General features: G+C 35.8%; 2 pseudogenes across 1 annotated transcript; one reads left to right on the forward strand and one right to left on the reverse strand.

Annotated features, from left to right (window-relative positions):
• Nucleotides 1–3,002: 3,002 nt before the first annotated feature.
• LOC136123586 (NF-kappa-B-activating protein pseudogene) lies at nt 3,003–4,551 on the forward strand (annotated as a pseudogene). The gene has a single exon (XR_010655917.1). The product of XR_010655917.1 is annotated as an NF-kappa-B-activating protein pseudogene (transcript).
• Nucleotides 4,552–8,210: 3,659 nt separating this feature from the next.
• LOC136123892 (short/branched chain specific acyl-CoA dehydrogenase, mitochondrial pseudogene) lies at nt 8,211–9,500 on the reverse strand (annotated as a pseudogene).
• Nucleotides 9,501–10,184: the final 684 nt, after the last annotated feature.

Raw genomic sequence — 10,184 nt, forward strand, 5'->3', positions numbered from 1 at the left:
TCTTTAATCATTTGTTACATGATATTTAATATAGTAATAATTCATGTCAAATTGTATATGACCCCAATTGACAGTTAATGATAATGTGATATATAAATATATTAAATAATATTGAAACTAATACCTGAGACTGGATTTTTTTCTTATCAATTAAAAATTCCACAAGGACACATGAATTACGCAGCTTTGAATCTAGTACATTCGAGTGTTTCCTGGGGCTAGATCAGCCTTTAGTATGACCCTGATTTAATAACCATATTGACAAAAAGCTAAATTATTTTAAAGAACTGTTGAAAGTAGAAGCAAAGATGACTATGATAGAGCTTTTAACTCAGGTGTGTGCTCAAAATTTGAAATGTAGCAGGAAGAGTTGAAGGAGCAGTTTAAATGTAACATTAGGCAACTGTATCTAATTAGGGCATTACTAAAATGTAAGTTCAAATTTGGACAGAAATAATTTTCTAAATGCTTCTTTCAAAAATATAATTTTTTATTCTGTGAAAGAAATATTTGTGGCAACATGTTTTTGAGTACTGATTTTAATTGCTTTGTAGAAACAGCAGTATTTGTTCTTGCTAGAAAGTTTGCTATGCTGATGTTGTATTTAAAATATTATTAAAATGTCAAGATTTTGAAAGTGGATGTACCAACACTAATGTAGCACACTAAATAATGTTTTTTCCCAAAGAAGGGATATTTAGAATTGATTTACTAGAAGTTGTTAAAACCAGTGTGAAAATTAAAATATGATGAATACGCAACAATGATTATTATGATTATTAGTGCAGAGGATGGCCTGATTAAGCGAGTAAATGCAATGCTTTAAATGGATAGATAATGTACAGGCAACAACCTGCAAAAATGATGATGCTTACTTCTTTTTATTTATGAAAAAAATTGATTAGGTGAAAAGAACAGATTCCATATTAGGTAATGATTTATATAAAATGGATATAAGTATGTTATACAATCTTGTATTATATAATGGATTCCATTAATATTTCACATTCACTTAACACATACTATATATGTCAGACATTTTACTAAGTACTAAAACAAGATGAATAGGAGAGTTTTTTCCCTCAAGATGATTACTTTTTGATAGGAAAGGTAAACTTAAATCATATAAATAAATATGTATCTATTCACTCATATGATAAGTGTAGAATTAAATATTTGGATTATTATAAATATTTACATCATGGAAAAGTATACCAAAGTAAAGGACCTCTGAATCAACAAAATTCAAAATTTTCTGTACATTCATAAAGAATAATATAGACCTACATTTAATCAAATTGCTACATATATAGCCATTATAACTACAATTGTTTTTTAGTGTTGATTATCAGTCTCTTTTTTACTCCTCCTAGACAGAGGTTACTGCGGACTGTTTGGGATGATGTTGGTGTCTTGCTCCTTCTTTTCTCATGTCTGTTCATGTGTTTCAAGTCTGTGCACTGCCAATATTGATTTCTGAATATCCGTTGGTGTGTAAATGACTTGAATCATAGCAGATATAATTCTTAATTATGTTTAGAGTTGCTTAACTTTCAATCTTTGCAGTGCAAAGTTTGTATCACACACTCACACACAGACACACTCATATTTCTTTCCTTCTATTTTGCTGATTTTAGGATGGAAAACTGGCCCATCCTCTTTTAGCCATAATGGCTGGATTGAAAGCAGATATTACAGTGTTGTGCTTTGCTTTGTTCTGTTTTTTGTTTTTTTAAAATTGAATTATTAGATGTTGCTCTTGAGGATTTATATACTGGGTATATGGTTCTGAGGAGATCTCTGTAGGAAACAGATTTCTGCTAGGATTAATTTTAAGCCCATCAAATTTCATCATAGAATAAAAGGCTTTCAACTAATACTGCTTTTCCATGAACAATTCAACCAAATTTTTTTTTCTACTTAACATCCCTTACATGTATCTCTTTACTACCTGACTTTAGGTTTACTAATTGAATTAGCTGTAATGATAGAATCAAGAACATTCAATTTAGAAAAAGAGGAATAAACTTGAAATAATACATCAGAATCAAATGGAGTCAAACTTCATTTTAAATTATTGCTTAATATTTAATTTTTAGTATAGGCCTCCCAGAGGGCTTCAATTTGGTTCAAGATCATCGCCTACTTGTGGAGTGCCTTTTATTTTTCTCTATTTTCTTACTTGTTTTAGGTGTTTCAGTAGCCTATGTGGATTTGGAGTCTCATGGGAATATGTTGTGATCTCCTGTAAAACTTGCTTTCTATTTTATTTTATGTTCATTTTAAAGATGACGTAGTAAAGTGCTATTGAAAGTGAAGAAATTCACATCAGGGTAGAAAGTTATTGAAGTACCAGACTTACGTATTTGCCATATATTTCAGATGTAATAACAAAAGAACAGTTTTCCTTCCTTCTTTTTAAAAACTAATCATTGTTGATTTCTTTTGTACCACTTAACTAAATAATTGTCTTTTAAACTTAATATGAATTTATCAAAGCCAAATTCAAAATAAGTATACCAATGTCAGACCAAGTCTAAAATATTTGAACACTTTTAACACTTTAAGAAGTTTTATTGACTTTGTTGACTCTTGGAAGATTGGCATGTATGTCAGGGTCCAGCATCATGACCATAGCAATTTAGGATCAGGATCATTTCCTTATTTTTAGCATTAAAATGAGGGGATTGGAGGATGTAGGCTATATGTTCTTCTGAAAATCTAAGCTTTCTCTCTCTTAGTCTTCAAAGTTGATTCTGACTCTGCTTCTGGTTTTCCAAAATATGTCATAAAATACTGCAGCAGGAGTGCTCTATAATTCTTTTTTTTTTTCCAGTTAGTGCTTTATTTTTTCATTCTCCATAGAATGCTGATTTTGTAACATTGATTACAGTCTGATATGTACCATTACAACAGAAGTTTCACTTTATGAAAGATCAGATACGGATACACACATCCCGTCCCATTGGCAGGACCGCCTAGGTCCGGGGAAGGAATTTGCCGACGTACTCGGAACTGTTTCCAAGGTTTTCTCGGGCTCGGGTTTGTGTCGCGGCTGCTGGTCCTGGGAGCCAAGGCAACGGAGATCCTCCCAGCTCGCGAGAGCGCCCCCTTCTCCCACGGCTTCGGGGACCCAGCAACAGCTATGGATCTGGTGTCTGGCTCCCGCAGCCCGGAGTGGGAGGTCTCGGGCTCCCGGGGGAAGCGTCGCAGTTCGTCGAAGAGCCCTAAGCCCAGCAAAACCTCTCGCTCCCTGCGTGGCCGCCGCTCTCGCTCGCACTCTTGCTCTCGGTCCGGGGACCGGAATGGCCTTAGCCATCAACTGAGTGGCCCCAGCCAAGGCTCCCAAAACCAGTCCTACCGCTCCCGCTCGCGGTCACGCTCTCGAGAGCGGCCCTCCGCGCCGCGGGGCGCCCCTTTCGCTTCTGCCTCCTCGTCCGCCTATTATAGTGGCTACTCACGCCCCTGCGGGAGCGACAAGCCATGGCCTAGCCTCCTGGACAAGGAGAGGGAAGAGGGCCTGCGGCAGAAGAGATTAAGTGAGAGAGAGAGGATTGGAGAATTAGGAGCTCCTGAAGTATGGGGACTTTCTCCAAAGAATCCAGAACCAGACTCTGATGAACATACACCAGCAGAGGACGAAGAGCCAAAGAAAAGCACCACTTCAGCTTCTACTTCAGAAGAAGAAAAGAAGAAGTCTAGTCATTCAAAAGAAAGGTCCAAGAAAAGGAGGAAGAAAAAGTCATCTAAAAGAAAACACAAGAAGTATTCTGATGATAGTGACAGTGACTCTGATTCTGAAACAGACTCCAGTGATGAAGATACAAAAAGGAGAGCAAAGAAAGCCAAGAAAAAGGAAAAGAAGAAGAAACGCAGATCGAAGAAATATAAGAAAAATAAGTCTAAGAAGAGCAGAAAAGATTCCAGTGATTCATGTTCTAAAGAGTCCCAAGAAGAGTTTCTGGAGAATCCCTGGAAGGATCGATCAAAGCCTGAAGAACCCTCAGATTTGATCGGTCCAGAGGCTCCCAAAACACTTGCCTCTCAAGATGATAAACCTTTGAACTATGGCCATGCTCTGTTACCTGGTGAAGGTGCAGCTATGGCTGAATATGTAAAAGCTGGAAAACGTATCCCACGAAGAGGTGAAATTGGCTTGACAAGTGAAGAAATTGCATCGTTTGAATGCTCGGGTTACGTAATGAGTGGTAGCAGGCATCGCCGAATGGAGGCTGTGCGACTGAGAAAAGAGAACCAGATCTATAGTGCTGATGAGAAGAGAGCCCTTGCATCCTTTAACCAAGAAGAGAGACGAAAGAGAGAAAACAAGATTCTGGCCAGTTTTCGAGAGATGGTATACAGAAAAACTAAAGGGAAAGAGGACAAATAAGGATTTTCTGATTGTTCATCAGACATTTTTAACAACAAAAAAGAAAGTTTGGGTTCCATATATACACACAAAAAGATTACCATGATCTGAAAAAGCTTTACAGTGCTACTGTGCCTTCTATTTAATTCTTTCAGTCCTTCTATAAAAAGCTGCTTATTGATGCCTCCACCCCAAAACCAACAAACAAACCAAAAAGCAAACTAACCCACAGACTTTTGAATTGAAAATGTGAACATTAGTTTTAAAATTCTTAATAGGCTTATTAAAAATGGTTATTTCAAATATAAAATATTGGGACGTCTCCTGTTGTGCCAATGTAAGTACATTATTTCTATCTGAGCTGTGTTTAGATCATTATTTGAATACTAGAAATGGATGGGAGTCAACAATGATCAGGAGTTTAATAAGGAAAAATATAATGAGTCATTGTTTTCATTGTTTTAACTTGGTTGCTTCATAAGGATGAAGCTAAAATGATGTTAAACGTTTTTAAAGTCTGTCCTTTGTAATAAGCAGATTTCATTTTAAGCATTGTTAAACTTTTCAGTTTATTTTTTACATCTGTCATTCAGTTTAATCTGTAACTTCATATAGAACCCCTCACTTTCTCACTTTTTTATGGCTACTGTTGGCTTTTAAGTTTGGGGGAAATGGAAAATTCTGGGACTGTGATATCGTGATCTTTTTCCTTCCCTCCTTTTGTTAAAGTTTAGTTGTTAGGACATACGAGTGAAGGGGGAGGGGATAGTAGAAGTTTTGGCTGTTTTTGTTAAGGTTGTTTTGAGCTGCATTATTATGTGCCTAGGATAAATTTAAATTATCTGAGTGATGGGGAATTTCTGACTTTGCTGTTATAAAATGCCCTCTCTCCTTATAATAGTTTTAAAGTTATTTTTTAAGTGTTTTTTTGAAGAGTACACTGCATTTATTTAACCCCATAAATTATAACATCTTAACACATGTAAAATTTTTGTATTTTTAAAGTGCTTTGCAAGATATTTTTTTTTAACAAGTGGAAAATAATGTTCTTTAAAAGACATCAAACTTTTAGTGGAAAATGATATTACTAGAGGCATGTAAGGATTTGTTCATCCTCTTCAAGAAATGGGATTTTCATGTAAAATATATATGTAGCACTGAATGCCAAAATGATGGGTATGTGTGATTGGAATTAAAAATGAGATTTGCTAATAAAAAAAAAAAGAAAGATCAGCAAAAATACATCAGCAAGGATATAACTAGTGCATTTACTAAAACACATCATAATCATAAAACCAAGTGATCACACACAATAATCTTTACATTTGACATACCAGTTATATCCTAGCAGAGCCAGTGTGTTTGGCAGGTGATTAAAATATGTAAATAATGACACTGATCAATCTTAACACTTCTGAAGTGTTAATTTTTTATCAGTTAAACTTAAAATAAATCAATAAGAGTATTGAGACATAACAAGGAGGAAATCCAAAATTTGTTGAACAGGGACAGTAGTAAACAGTAGGAAGAGCACTGAATTGGGAGCTAGTACATTTGGATCCTTGTCTTATCTTTGGCCCTGGATGGATGACCTTGGGCAAGTATTCTGGGCTATATGAATCATTCACTCTTAAAATGAGAGAGTTGGCTGGATGGTTCTCTAAACTCTTTATAGATTTAGCTTTCCATAATTCTAAAATCTTTGACACCGATTCATTTTTGTGTTGTAAAGTGAAATGTCTAACAATACTAACTTGGCAGTTGGGTTGAGTCCAGCTCTACCACACAAATACAACTTGTTGCTTGTGTTCAAATCTCTTCCTTCTGAGCCCCATGACAGCCCTATCCTCAAATTAACAAACAGTAATGACAAGCTTCAGGAGGTAAACAAGCTTGTCCTCCACTAGACACAAACTCAAGACCCCCAAAGTCATGGTTATTAAGAAAAGCTATAATGGAAGAACTATGTGGGAAACCCACAACATCCTCTTTGGTAAATGGTACAATAACACAATTCACTAATAGAAGAAGGCAGGTACAGATATTAACTACAATACATAGTTTTCAACTGTTATTTGTGAACCTGCACAAAAAATATACACACAATTAGAACTGTATCAATATGAACTATAAATTCACAGTCTAGATGTACACGGAAGCCTCTCTCATGCTGCTAATCTGAAGGAGGCTTATTGTAGTTTCACGTGTTTGTAACTCTACAGGAGGAAGCTGGGATTCTTTTTACTAACATTGGCTTCTATTCCATTATCTGAAAAGCCCAGCTCTCTCATATAATCACAGAAATTAAAGATGTCCAAGCCCCCCTTTAGGGCATTTCCTCCATCTCCTACTTTCCTTATCAGATTACTGTCTTTTTATTCTAAAACACTGAATGACTGGCTTCCATCAGCTCCCTATCTGAAAATCAAGTAGACTTTATCTTTTTTAATCTAAGGAATAAATTTGTCCATATTTCTTCCTAATATTTTAATGTAATTCCTATCTCAATTGTATTTACACAGTTCTGAATATTTAACTACAGTATCCATTATAGAAATTAATCCAGTTCGATGAACATGAATGTGCAAAGCAAAATTACTTTGAAAATGTTGTTTTCTTAATAAACATTATTCTTTCATTAAAGTGCTTCCCCTTTGACAGCAGTGATTACTTTAAGCAACTTTATGAGCCTTGAAACATTTTCCAACATCTCTAACCCGTGCCCCCTTCCAGAAAATATAAAACACCCTTCACTGTCCTCCTCCCTCCTGAGGGGACTGAGGATTTTTACCCTACAAGGTCTCTTCTCCTGATTGAGAATCCCTGATACTGAAGAAATGGCATCACCAGCCGTATATTTGCTGAGCTTTGCCTTTCCATAATTTGACTGTAAAACAACAGACTTATTTTTGCCTTCCCAGAAACGTCATTTTTTATATTACCAAATATGCTTTTCGAACTCTACAGCTCCCTTCTATCCCTCATTCCTTACGAGATTTTAATACACTTCTTTATGGGGAAAAGACATCCCCTCTTGAGAATCACTGAACCAAAATATTATTTCTGAATTACTATTCATGATAAGGCTCAATAACTAAGTTTGAGAAAACAGTATTCAATTTAAAGACGGAAAAATACTGTATCATTGATGAAATGAATATTATAATATTGAGTATATTCTAATTATTAAACCAAATTATTTAAACTTCATTCTTCAAAACTAATGTAGAGACTTGTTTTTAAAATGATCTACTGAAATCATAATGAAATGCACCTTTCATACTGGTAAATTATAGTAACAAATTATATTGCTTTCCTTTGTTGAAATGTTTTCTTCGATTATATAATCCACTCATTTTCAGATATTCAGAGCTAAAACTTTTAGATTTTTCTAAATAAATTTTTATCAGTTTCACCTAGTTTAGTAACTTAGAATTGAATCTATTTCTTCTATAGAATTGCCAACTAGCACAAACATCTCTCTGACTGATGCACAATGACAAGAATATAAAATAGCCATGTCTGCAAGAAATACTTATATTGTCTTTATTTTTCCAAATTCTAATAGAGTGAAATTCTGTATAGCCTGAAGCTAGAATGATAACGCATATAGAGTTTTAAAAATAGTTTTGGAGAAAATATGGATGCATTTCTTTCCAAATTTTAAAAATGATCTTCTGCGTCTAAGTTAAGCAGATTGGAAAGAGTAAACAGGAAAGGTCTACCTCCAGATCCAAGGTGAAGGGCCTAAATAAAATCATTCAACACAGCCCCCAACCAGGCACAATAGTTTAAAATTTTACACCAGTGACACCAGGGAGGGGTCCCACTCCCATGGCTGTCAGTATTCTGAATCAATGCGCTTTGGGATGGTGTTCGGCTAGATGTTTGAAGTTCCTTCATATCTTGTACCAATCTTCACATCTCGGAAGTATTTTCCCACAGGGTAATTTTTGGTGTAGCCTACTCCTCCCATCCACTTGATACATTTGCCAGTTATTAGGCCCTCAATCTCTGATGCATAGTACTTGGCCATAGATGATTCTTTAATGAATGGCCTTCCAGCTTCTAAAAGCCTTGCAGCGTTGTATGTAAGTAATCTTGCAGCTTCTAGCTGGGTGGCCATGTGAGCCACTTGGTGTTGGCATCCCTGAAAATCAAATATTCTTTTGCCAAACTGTTCCCTTTCTTTAATATATGGAATAGTGTAGTCAAAACATCCTTGAGCCAGTCCCAGCATCTGTGCAGTCATTCCTATTCTACTTTCATTAAGACCCCCAATGGTTTACTTATAGCCATGTCCAATTTGTCCCAGGATATTGGCTTCTGGAACCTTGACATTTTCAAATGTTAATGGGCAAGTAAAAGAAGCTCTGCTTCCCATTTTGTTCTCTGGTTTCCCTATATGAAGGCCCTCAGTATGACAATCTACCAAGAAGCAGGTAATTCCTGTATACCCAAGAGTAAGGTCTACATTTTCCATCACCATGAAGAGCTTGGCATCCTTGCCATTGCTAATCCACATCTTTGACCCATTGATGACATAATAATTTCCCTTTTTATCAGGTTTGGTCTTCAAAGCAAATGAATCGCTACCTGCTCCAGCCTCTGAAAGGCAGAAACTTCCCATTTGTTCCGTAGCTAGCTTGGGCAAATAGATAGCCTTCTGTTCTTCTGTTCCATATTTTCCTAATTACTGTGTTCTGGATGTCACATACCAGAGCCAAAGACGCATCAACTTTGGCTAATTCCTCTATCACTAGGATAGAGGAAAAAATGAAGCTCCTGTTCCTCCATATTTTGTGTCAATTTCAATACCCATCAACCCTTGTTGAAATAATCCTCGTATTACTGATTTTTCCATTTTTGAATTTTCATCCATTTTTGAAACCAAAGGAGCAATTTGTTCCTGGACAAATTTTTTAACCGTGCTCTTTATCATCCTCTCTTCATCTGTAAATGTTTGCAGAGGGGCATAGGGTGGGCCATTATTTGTTGCTTTGAGTCCAGCTTCTCAAAGCTGGGAAGATTTTAAGATATCAGGAGGATTTTTCCAGGAAGACAGGCAAATTGGGAAGTTTCTTCTTAACAGTGCACTGCCACACAGCAGCCGAACCGTGGCTCCCTCCATCTGTGCCCCAGGACAATCGCCCTATAATTCTTTTCGTTTAAAGCATATTTATGTTTTTAAGGTTCTGCAATTTCTTTAGCATAAGATATATTTTTAAAGATATATACTATTTTAAAATCTAAAAATCACACACATTTTCAATAGTGACAAAACATATTTTCCTATTATATCTCTTGTTAAGGTTTTGTGACGCAGAATTAAGTTGGGACCAGGGTAATATTACTACTTGATACACAAATTATTCCTTTGACTTACTGAATGCAAACCCACAGTCAACACATTTATCAGGAGAGGAATAGTTAAGAGCATTTGTTAGGTTTGTATATATACACAGTAAATAGAAAAATATTAGGTTTATGGGACAGAACAAGATAAGCGAAATGAAAATTAAATGTTTGATAGTGTATTTCTAGTCTGTTTCAGCTGCTCTAACAAAAATATCATAGATTGGGTAACTTTTAAACAAAATAAATTTATTTCTTATACTTCTGGAGACTGGCAAGTCCAAGATCAAGGTACCAGCAAATATGCCTGGTGAGAGCCAGCTTCTTGGTTCATACACAGTCTTTTCATTGTGTCCTCACATGGTAACAGGGGAGTGGGAACTCTCTGGAATCTCTTTTGTAAGAGTCTCTTCAGAGTGTCTTTTGATCTCATTCAATGTGATGGTATTTTGACATGGGA

The sequence above is a fragment of the Phocoena phocoena genome, chromosome 5 (genome assembly GCF_963924675.1).
Source record: "Phocoena phocoena chromosome 5, mPhoPho1.1, whole genome shotgun sequence".
Lineage (NCBI taxonomy): Eukaryota > Metazoa > Chordata > Mammalia > Artiodactyla > Phocoenidae > Phocoena > Phocoena phocoena.